This window comes from Moschus berezovskii, chromosome 11 (assembly GCF_049115385.1).
Source record: "Moschus berezovskii isolate FMDL1 chromosome 11, NW_MosBer_1.0, whole genome shotgun sequence".
NCBI classification, from domain to species: domain Eukaryota; kingdom Metazoa; phylum Chordata; class Mammalia; order Artiodactyla; family Moschidae; genus Moschus; species Moschus berezovskii.
In genome coordinates, this window is record NC_142470.1 from 107,679,249 (window position 1) to 107,690,963 (window position 11,715).

Sequence of the window (11,715 nt, forward strand, 5' to 3'; positions counted from 1 at the left end):
CAGTCCATGGCATGTGAAGAGTCAGACAGGACTGAAGGGGCTGAGCACACACACACAGGGAGATGTCAACGTGGACTTGCTCAGTGCCTTGCAGGGATGCTGTGTCAGCCATCTGAAAACTGCCCTGGGCGAGCATCCATGGGCTCAGCCTTGGCTTTCCCCTGGGCTCCACTCCTGATCTTGAGTGTCTCTGGGCCTAACTCAGGCCACCAGTCACCAAGCTCTGGGGCCAGCCTGCTGTCGGCCTGCAGGTAAATGCTCTCCCAGCTCAACAGTAAAGAATCCACCTGTAATTCAGGAGTCTTAGGAGGCACAGGTCTGATCCCTGGATTGGGAAGATCCCCTAGAGGAGGAAATGGTAACCCACTCCAGTATTCTTGCCTGGAGAATCCCATGGATAGGGGAATCTGGTGGGCTATAGTCCATTAGGATCGCAAAGAGTCGGACACGACTGAAGCAACTTAGCACACACGCACGCACGCATGCTCTTGTCCCCACCTGGGGATTTTAATAATGACATGGCAACCGTGTCTCTCTGGGCTTTGAGTTGTGAGGGTCAAGGCAGCCCCTCTTATCCAGCGTGGTCCCTGGCACCAGGCGCTCACTCAACAGGTGACCGTGGGATGGGTGGGTGCCAATTAAATGTCTGACTAGGATTCATGGCAAATCCTCTTTCCTGAAAGCCGAACTTTGTTCTGGGCTGCTGACCACAATTTGCACTTTTCCCCACTTAAAAAATGAGCAGTGAGAACCTGGACTGATTCAATTCAATTCAACTGAATGAAACATGTTTAAGAGGTAAGTCCAGTCTTCGGCCAAATGGTTCTCCTTTTAGGGCCCCTCTTTCGCTTTGAGGCAGTCCCTTCCTTCTTCCACACTCCACCTGCTCAGGTTCCCAGGCCACTACGTTCCTCTAAACCGCTTCCTTTAGCAGCTGCTGCTGGAGCCGTGGCGCTGGCAGGGTTCCGGTGAATCAGTTTCCCTGACGAATGAACGACTGATAATGGCTTGATGAAGGCAACATCTTGCAACTCTGATGACATGTGTATTTTGAAAACTTAAGTTTCTGTCTAAACTTCGTGGCTAGTATGAAACAGAAGGAGCTTCCCTGATGGCTCAGTGAGTAAAGAATTTGCCTGTCAGGCAGGAGACACAGGAGATGTGGGTTTGATCCCTGGGTAAAGATTTTCCCTGGAGTAGGCAATGGCTACTCACTCCAGTATTCTTGCCTGAGAAATCCTGTGGACAGAGGAGCTTGGAGGGTCACAAAGAGTTGGACACGTCTGAGCAACTAAGCACATGAAAGTGACACTTTAATTGAATGCAACCCCAACAGCCTGGGCTGTCTGTCTCCTGGATGACCCCACGCTCACCCCCACATCACAGGCTTGCTGCCCCTCTTCCTAAAATGCTCAGATGTGCACAGAGCTGGCTTTGTAAGGTTTCTGTTCAAATAGCCCCTTCCTGACCTGGCCTTCCCCTCCACCCCATCCAGTCCCACCTTCAGGTTCACCCTCTCGGCAGTAAGGCTTCACACTTGCTGCCAGAGCCCCAGCTTGAGTGTGTGTTGGAACTTGGGGAGCTTGGAGTGGCCATGGGACAAGAGTGAGGGACCTGGGTCCTCATCTCTGGGGGCCTGGTGATTGGAAAGGCCTGGACTATATGTTCCATGAGAACTATGGGTGTAGGAGCCCCATTTCTTGCTTCTCCAGCGTTGCACTTAGTAGGTGTGGGATGACCTGGTTCTCGCTTTAGCCAAAAAGCATGGCTACCTGAACACCCTGACAAGTTAAGAGAGCAATGGACTTCCTTGGTGGTCCTGTGGATGGGAATCTGCCTGCCAATGCAGAAGACACGGGTTCGATCCCTGGTCTGGCAAGAAGATGCCTCAAAGCACATGCCTTGGAGCAACTAAGCCCCTGAGCCACAACTTGTGAGCCCGGGTGCTGCAACTGCTAAAGCCCGTGCACCCTAGAGCCTGTGCTCTGCAACCAGGGAGCCACTGCAGTGAGAAGCTGGAGTACCACAACGAAGGGTAGCCCCTGCTCACTGCAGCTAGAGAAAGCCCGAGTGCAGCAACAACAAAGCAGCTAAAGCGGAGAGAGCCCTGAATTGGGGGGAAATAGGAGAGACTCTCATGTCCCTCCAGACACCTCAGAGGCTCCCTTCATGGGATCCAGTTGCCTGTGGTCTTTTATTGTGCACAGATCAGAACATCAAGGCAGAAGTTTCTTTTTTCTTGTTTTTAATTAATTTATTTGGCTATGTCAGATCTTACTTGTGGCACGTGAGATCTTTGATCTTCGTTGCAGCATGCAGGATCTTTAGTTTCAGCCTGTGGGATCTAGTTCCCTGACCAGAAATAGAACCAGGACCATCCAGGAAATCCCAGGCAGAAGTTTCTTAAACTTTCCTTCCAGAAGAAATCAGGCTTAAAATGCTTGCCCGCCAGATGGCTAGGGGAGCCGGGGGACACTCCATCTCTTATCTGGTGGCTGTCTGTGAAGAGGCCACAGGGGCTGTCCTCAGAGCATCCAGGAGCCTGGGCTTTGAGCCATTCTCACGGGTCATGGCCCTGTTACCGCCCCCTGGGTGCAGGCCCGGGGACTGACCCGCCTGGTGGGGCTCTGAATGTCTAGACAGACAGACAGACAGACAGGCTGAGATAAGAGAGCTTGCTCCTGTGGCTAAAACTCAGTTTGTGACCAGTGTGGGCGATTCCACATGGATCAGGGGAGTGGGTGGGGGGTGGGGGTGCGGAGGGCTGGACCCATAGGTCAAGTCTACTACATCTGGGGTCTAAAGCAGTGAGAAGGAGCCCTGTTTGGATTAACATACACATTCCCGGGCTGCAAATCCCCTTTTCTAAAAGCATAAACACCCAGGAAGGCAGACATAAATCTGAAGGACTTTGGCCTCGGTGAGTTGTGTATGTCAACTTGTATAAATAATACCGCACTGACTTAAAAATAATCCAGAAGGCAAGAACCAAACACTTTCACTGTTATAAAACTGGACTAAGATTGCATTTTTCCCCCTGAAATTACTTTTCAGAGTTCATAAATATTCCTACCTTATGAGGAGGAAGGAAACAGCATTCATAAGATAGAGTACAGCATTTTTTTTTTATTATTTATGTTTTTTTTTTTTTGGTCTGATTCTGAACCCTTTGAAGACATGAAGGACTATATAAAGCAAGTTAGATGGTTTCTTTCCAAGAAACATCAAATAAAACTCCAGTTTCAGAAAGACAGAATCCTTTACCCGTGTTCCCAAATGCCAGGAACCTTCTTTTTCATGTTTTCTGTGACTGAACGTTATTTGCCTTAAGCTGGCCATGATTTTTCGTTGAAAATACCCACAGTGGAAACAAACCTTGTCCGTAAGTGGAGGAGGAAGCTTCATTGCCCTGTGACTGAGAAGGATCGAATGCTGATCCACAGAACAGCTATGAGTACTGCCCAGCACAGAGTCAACCTCTCAGGGTCAGCTTTGAAACTGTCAAGATGCTGACCTGTGCTAATCAGTGGAGCAGACTGGAGCCCCTGTACTTTCTCCTGTGGCCTCTTCCCTGCCCCAGCTCCCCTCTGAGGATTGTGTGCATACTCAGTCACTTCAGTTGTGTCCAGTTCTTTGTGAGCCCGCCAGGCTCCTCTGTCCCTGGGACTTCTCAGGCAAGAATACTGGAGTGGGTTGTCATGGGTTGCCATCCTCCAGGGGATCTTCATACCTAGGGATCGAACACAGGTCTCCTGCACTGCAGGCAGATTCCTTACCATCTGAGCCACCAGGGAAGCCCCTCTCTGAGGGTTCAATTCAGTCCAGTCGCTCAGCTGTGTCCGACTCCTTGCGACCCCGTGAATCACAGCACGCCAGGCCTCCCTGTCCATCACCAACTCCCGGAGTTCACTCAAACTCATGTCCACAGAGTCGGTGATGCCATCCAGCCAGCTCACTCTCTGTCGCCTGAGGGTTAGTTCTCATTAAAGCTAGCAGATGACTCGGGTTCCAAGGAGGGCCAGTCTCTGTTCCTGCACATCTGTGCCCCGAGTCTTCAGAGCTCATAGGCCCAGGCCCAGCCTCTGATCGCCAGTGGGAGGGGCGCCTCCTCCATCGTATCGCCCCGCCGGCGGACATAGTCTGAAGGCATACCACCCTCCTCTCTGACATTACTGTGTCTGATACTGGGGGCTGCTCTGCTCTGGACAGTTGTCCCTGGCATGTCTCATGTGTAAGTGTGTGTTTGTGCCATCTGCACATATGTGACCATTGGTAGCAGCATCTCTTGTTGAGTGTGAGTACACTGAGCAAAGGCTATGCTTCAGAAAATAATAACTTATGGTGCAAAGCAACATTTATCCCCAAAGAGTGTGCCTGTGTGCATATATGTGTCTGTGTGTGTGCACATTCCAGTGTGGTGGAGGCAGGGAGGGACACCCTGATATTTATTGATCACCTTCATTCATCTGGGGGCTGCCCTGATGGCTCTGATGGCAGAGAATCTGCCTGCAATGCAGGAGACCTGGATCTGATCCCTGGGTTGGGAAGATCCCCTGGAGAAGGGAATGGCAACCCACTCCAGTATTCTTGCCTGGAGAACTCCATGGACAGAGGAGCCTGGCGGGCTACAGTCCATGGGGTCACAAAGAGTCAGATGTGACTGCACACAACCCTCAATTTTTCAGTCTTCTTTCTTCTTTCTTTCCCAGCATCAGGGCCTTTTCCAATGAGTCGGCTCTTTGGATCAGGTGGTCAAAGTATTGGAGCTTCAGCGTTCATATCAGTCCTTCCAATGAGTATTCAGGGTTGATTTCCTTTAAGATTGACTGTTTAATCTCCTTGCAGTCCAAGGGACTCTGAAGAGTCTTCTCCAGTAGCACAATTTGAAAGCATCAATTCTTCTGCACTCAGCCTTCTTTATGGTTCAACTGTCACATCTGTACATGACTACTGGAAAAACCATAGCTTTGACTATACAGACCTATGTTGGCAAAGTGATGTCTTTGCTTTTTAATATGCTGTCTATGTTTGTCATAGCTCCATATTTAACACTTATTGGCACTTAACTAGCCCCAGCACTGTTTGGTGCTTTATCTGAATTATCTCCTTTAGTCTTCATAATAGCTTGAGGAGACAAGTACAAATTGTTGCCCTCATTTTTACAAGTAGAGATACTCAAGCACCAGGAGGGGAAATAAGTCTCCGGGGTCCTGCATCTAGGAAGTGGCGGGATCTGGGCAGGGGGCTGCAGAGCCTGCTGGGAATCCCAGCAGCACCCGGCCTGGCTCTCGGAGCTCATGCACAGCAGACCAGCGACTGCACGTCCCTTCTCGTCGGGGCCTTCTGTCCTCATTCAGGGTGATGTCACATCAATCAGATGGGACACCTCACACCTGGACCGCCTCATCCTCAAATCTGGATTCCAGTACGTCCTCATCCTCCCATCCCTGCCACTCAAACCCCCACTGCCCTGTTACTTTGGTTTTAGTGCACTGAGCCCCGCCCACTCATGCCACGCCTCCCTTCTCTTGCCATCCAGCCTCTTCTCCAAGATGAATTCCCCAATAACTCAGCCTTTCTCCTGTAGGTTACAACCCTTTGGCAAAATCCCAGTTCTGAGTGAACCGTCCCCCCCACCCACCATCTCCTGGCCTGCACTGGGCTGTTGAGTGTTTCTGGAGATCATCAGATGACAGCGTTGGTTTCTTTGCTCTGAATTCATGATCTCAGCCTGTGAGCGGCCATCGGTGCCACCAGGAGACCCCACTATTCCGTCTGCAGGTCTGCTTCACCGCCCCCCACAACGAGATGACGACAATACTCACACCTCCAGTTCCGCCCCGCAACTTTCCTTCTAGCTCCAAACTCTCATCTTCCCACCAACAAACTCACCAATCCCACCCAGACAGGCACCTCTTCTCTTTCTTCCTTCCTAGGTGGATGGCGAAAAGTCTCTTCACCTGTGCTCTGGGTTCATCCCTCCAGCTACTCAGGAGCTTCGCTCACAGGACTTCCCTGGTGGTCTGGTAGTTAAAACTTGGCCAATGCAGGGAGTGTGGGTTCGATCCCTGGTCGGGGAATAAGATCCCACATGCCTCGTGGCCAAAAGACCACAACAGAAAACAGAACAGTATTGCAACAAATTCAATAAAGCTTTTAAAAGTGGTCCACCAAAAATAAAATATTTTTAAACCAAGGACTGCACTCCCTCTGCAGGGAGTTCTCTCACTTTCATGGTCCTTTCCAGGCGGCTTCAATCAGTGCACAGACATGCCCCTCGCCTCCTGCCAGAGCCCCTCGTCCCCTCAACAGCCACCTCCCGATTCCCCTGTTCTCCGTCCGCGCAGACACACGGCCCCCACTCGCGCAGCCCCACTGCAGCCTGGCTCTGCTCCCAGCGCTCTGCTGATGCCTCTCAGTCACGAGCCCCTCTTGCCTGTGCAGCCCCACCCACTCTGCAAGTTCATCACTGGTGACCACTCCCTCCCTCCCTCCGGAAGCACTTTGCTCTCTCAGCTCCTAAACTGAGCACTTTCCCAATTTTTCTCTGACTTTGCCGGCCACTCCTTCACGGGGCCCTCCTTTTTCTGAGCCCTGAACGGCGGCCTTCCTTCCACCCCATCGGGCTCTCTCTCTTCACTTTCCCCGCTCACTTCCCAGGAGATACCTTTCAGTGTTGTTAGTCGCTAAGTCGTGTCCGACTATTTTGCAACCCCATGGACTGTAGCCTGTCAGGTTCCTCTGTCCATGGGATTTTTCAGGCAAGATACTGGAGTGGGTTGCGATTTCCTTCTCCAGGGAATCTTCCCAACCCAGGGATGGAACCTGTGTCTCCTGCACGTGTCTCCTGCATTGCAGGCAAATTCTTTACCGCTGAGCCACCTGGATTTAAACACCATTCTTGGGATTTCCCTGGTGGTCCAATGGCTAAGACTGAACTCCCAATGCAGTGGGGCCAGGTTTGATCCCTCTTCCAGGAACTGCATCTCACATTCTGCATCTTAGACCCAACACAACCAAATAAATATTTAAAAATAAATAAATGAATACCATTCTTATGACAACCATCCCAAGTCTGAATTCTCAACGTGGACTTCTCCTGGGAGCTTCCTTCAGAGTTGCAGCTCCCACCACCCACTGCCATCTCCACTGGGAAATCTCAGACATTGTAAAACTAGCACATCCAGAGCAGATACAGATTCCCCCACCCCCACAAGACCTGTCCCATCTCTCCCTAGACTTCCCCGTCTCAGACAATGGCACCCGCTCTCCAGGTTACATAATCCTTTCTTTCATCTTCTTCTCTTATCTAGTCCATTGGTAAGTCTTGTCAGCTTGCTCTCTAATATATCTTGAATCCACACTTAACACAGCCTGGAAAGCACAGCTATAGCCTCAGCTCAGGATAGTCTTCAGAGATACTGCTTTTTTTTTTTTTACTTTATTTTTAACTGAAGGATACTTGCTTTACAGTATTGTGTTGGTTTCTGCCAAACACCAACATGAATCAGCCATCATATACCTGTGTTTCCTCCCTCCTGAGCCCTTCTTTCGTTTTTAGTTTCCTTCCCCATGCTAGCTCTTCCCCACTTAAAGGTCTCGGTGAAGGAGTTCTCATCATTAAATCCATTTTACAGATAAGAATATTAAGGAAGTTTCAGAGAGGTTTAAAAACTTACTGTAGGTGTCCAGCTGGTAAGCCGGATCTCTGGGCTTCTCCCCACCTGCCTGACTCTCCACCCCACCTGCCTTGTGACTGGTTCATGGCTAGAGTGGTGAGGACTGCCAAAGGTCAGCCTTGGAGCATGTTGCCAGCCCCGCGGGGAACTAAGTGTTCTTTGTGGGGGCTGAGGAGCATAGATAATGCTGGACTTGACCGTTCAAGTCAGCAGCGCTAAGTGTGACTTTTGTTTGATAAGCTTGGATTTTATGTCTTTAGGAGCAAACAAACAAACCATAAAAATAGCCGTGTGTTTTAATGGGCATTTTGGAGCACATCCCAGCTCGTGGGGCTCTGCCCAAGGACGAGAGTGAAGGAGGCAGGCACCGTGGGAGGGGCTGTGCGGTGCTTCCATCCACCGCCCGGGCTGCGAGCTGAGCCATGTGGACAACCGTCTTCACTGCTTAGCGCTTCCCTTTCCTTATCTGAAAAGTGGGACACAGCCAGCCTCATTTCCACTCTTGTCAATCAGGAACCACCGTAATGACCCAAAGCATCTCCACTTAGAAGGCTCTATAATGATGGGACACTCACAGTGATAATGACAGCCGACGCATCCCGACACCATGTGCCAGGCGAGATGCTGAGAGCTTTATTATCGTTTAAAATTATCCCAGTTTATATATGAGGAAAATGAAGCTCAGGCAAGTTTAAAACAATGCCCAAGCTCGTAGCGTTTGTGAGTGACAGTGCTGGGCAAAGACCCAGCAAGGCTTCCCAGGCCTGGCCCTTAGCCGCTGAGCTTTGCTCTGGGGGGTGATGATGCTGATGTAAGAGATGAAGATGGCGATGATGCTGATAAGGGTGATGTTGATCATGACGATGTGATGATGATGGTGGCGGGGGTGGGGGTGCGGATCGTCTGATGCCTGAGGGCCCCAGGCTCTTTGTTAATTACTTCCCCCATTCGTAGCCTCTTCCAGAGGCCGAAGCCTGCCTTGGCCACCTTGCCATAGGGGCTAAGTGGGTTTAACTGCAGGAGGAGGTATAACTGAAGGCCTGCTCAAGGGACTGTTAAGCAGTCCCACCCCCTCCAGGGAGCTCTGTGAAGCTCCAGCAGGTTTGCTAGGGAGGAGCCCTCACAGAACTCCGCTGAGGCAAACTCTGCGGGGCACAGCTCCTGCTGGCCTTGGGCGTCTCCCCATTGTGCTCCTCTGACCAGTTCAGTCAGCTCCTTAATGTACAGACCCATGAATACTCACCCAACTCCTCAACTCCAGAGTCTTTTGAATAGAGGGGGCTGGGCAGGAAAACCCAATCTTGACCTCCTCCTGGTTCATCCTGCAGCCAGAGCAGCTCTCCAGCTTGGATCCCCTCCCTTCCCCTGCCCCACACAACCAGACGTCCCCAGCGAGTCTCTCAGTGCAAACAGACCCCCAGACAACACACGCTGAGTCCTCCTCAGTGAGTGCAGAGTCTGTGGTCACGTCAGCCTCTTGACCATCAAATCACATACTAAGAAAAAGAAGCATGTGCGGGGAAGGGCGGGGGATCCTTTAAAAAAGTTATTTTCTCCTCCTCTCTCATGGAAAGCATTGAACACTGAAAATAAGGCATCCACATACTCTGGCTTCCCTGGTGGCTCAGACGGTAAAGAAACTGCTTGCCATGAGGGAGACCCAGGTTCGATCCCTGGGTCAGGAAGATTCCCCGAAGAAGGTCATGGCAACCCACTCCAGCATTCTTGCCTGGAGAACTCCGTGGACAGAGAAGCCTGGTAGGCTACAGCCTATGGGGTTGCAAAGAGTCAGACACAACTGAGCAACTAACACTTAACTTCACACACACTCTGCGTTATCTTCCAGCTGAGTCCACCGGCCTGCGCCCGCCTGCCTTGGACCCCCCGGGGCAGTCATCACTATGGTCTGCGTCACTACTCTTCTGCTCAGAGGAGCACAGTGACAACGCTCTGCAGCCTGTGGTCTCAGCCTCTGGAGAGTGTCTCACAGCGACGGCAACCTCCTTGTGTGTGTGTGTTAGTCGTTCAGTCGTGTCCGACCCTGCAACCCCCTGGACTATAGCCCACCAGAGTCCTCTGTCCATGGGATTCTCCAGGCAAGAATACTGGAGTGGGTTGCCATGCCCTTCTCCAGGGGATCTTCCTGACCCAGGGATGGAACCCCGGTCTCCTGCATTGCAGGCAGATTGTTTACCGTCTGAGCCACCAGTACCACTTTGTAAAGGAGACAGGCAGGTGGTGTTGTTTCCGCATTGTACATCTGATGCAAGAGGAAACCCAGGCTCAACTGGGTCCCCAGTTAGGGTGTCTCTTGCCCTGCTAGCCACCTGGATCCTCTGCCTGGGTCCCCCCGAGCTGTGTGTTGCATGGTGGGCTCTATGCCCAGCCCAGGAGCCACCTCCTTGGTATGGTGGGCAGGGCCAGGCTGATATGCCTGGCCTGCAGCAGAGGCTCGATACAAGTGTGCTGAATGGAAGCACTAGGTCCTTCAAGGGCAGAGATGTCCAGCTGGGAGCCCTCTGGCTCTGTGTGAAACCACCAGAGGGTTTCCTCCTAGAATCAGCTTCACAGAGGGACTGAGATACTAATTTTCAGGGTTTGCTTCTCAAAAACAAAAAAATGGTACCTTGTAAAGTAGAGATAATGATGGGGGTGTGATCACAATAATGTCACAATAGTGTCACAATAATAATGAAATGAGGTGTGATACCAGAACCTCAGCCTCCAAAGTTGGGGGTGGGGGAGGGGCATGTCTTTGTTTACAGCTGCCCTATGTGGGTTCCTTAGGATCATGAAGCCAGAGCCTTTGCCCCACCTGCCGACGGAGGTGGTAGGAGCCTCTCTCAGACTCCCTGACAAGACACATCCCTCCCCTGAGAGCCCACAGTTCAGTGCAGACAGCACAAGCCAGACAGACACACAGGAGGATTTTTAAAAAAAAACAAGTGAATGCAAAAGAGAGTTTCCATGGTTACAACACACGTACTTTTTAAAAAAGATTAAAAAAAATAAGCCTACAAGACAGAATTCAACACAACCTGGAGACTGCTTGCTGCAATAAATAGGCCACAAGGAGGTCGAGAGGAGGCTGGCAGCCAAGGCGGGGTGGGCTGCCCTGGGCCATGGCCTCAGCCTACAGCCACTTCCACGGCTGAACCAGGAGGCCAGAAGCCTCATCAGTGAGTGGCAGCCACATGTACGATGTCAGAGGCCAGACCCCTTACCAGCCAGCCAGCCAGAGAGATGTGATTCTCCAGTTAATGTTAGTTATCTAGGAAACCTCAGCCCAGCTTCGGGGACAAGAGGAGTAATTAGCATCCGTGTGACCAAAGACCATCACAGGTTTCCTAAAGTGTAACATGTCTACCTCTTTGCTAAGTGACCAAAGGAACAAAGGTTCCTTTTCCTGAAAATGGCTCCCCAGGGAGGTAGCTGTCAGGGGCCTGGGGACAGCTCTCATGTGCTGGCTCAGTCCTCCACCAAGACTTTCAGGCCTTGGTCTATTTTTTCCCCAATGTCAGGCAGATTCAAGAACATTTATCTTATCACTGGGCTTCCCAGGTGGCTCAGTGGTAAAGAATCCAGCTTCCAACCAATGTAGGAGACGCAAGGTCAATCCTTGGGTCAGAAATATTGCCTAGAGGAGGGAATGGCAGTCAATTCCAGTATTCTTGACTGGTTAAATCCCATGGATAGAGGAGCCTGGCAGGCTACAGTCCATGGGGTCACAAAAGAATCGGACATGACTTAGTTACTGAAAACACACACATATCTCATCATTAAGACATGTGCAGATTCAGGAATATTCTGAAGCAACCTACTGATCTCCTGGCAGTTTCCCCACATCTTATGGGGTCAGAAGCTCTCTTCTTGAATGGGTGCCAGGAATCTTACCACCTTCTGCTTGTCTGCCTTCTGAAAGGAGATCTGAGTGCCGAAGAATTGATGCTTTCAAACTGTGGTCCTGGAAAAGACTCTTGAGAGTCCCTTGGACAGCAAAGAGATCAAACCAGTCAATCCTAAAGGAAATCAACCC

At 51.0% G+C, this 11,715-nt stretch overlaps 1 long non-coding RNA gene across 1 annotated transcript; it reads left to right on the forward strand.

Moving 5' to 3' along the window:
- The first annotated feature begins 5,171 nt into the window (after positions 1–5,171).
- LOC148776257 (uncharacterized) lies at positions 5,172–6,294 on the forward strand. Its single transcript, XR_016038702.1, has 3 exons — positions 5,172–5,425; positions 5,588–5,781; positions 5,937–6,294. It is a non-coding gene; the product is annotated as an uncharacterized LOC148776257 (long non-coding RNA).
- The last annotated feature ends 5,421 nt before the right edge of the window (positions 6,295–11,715 follow it).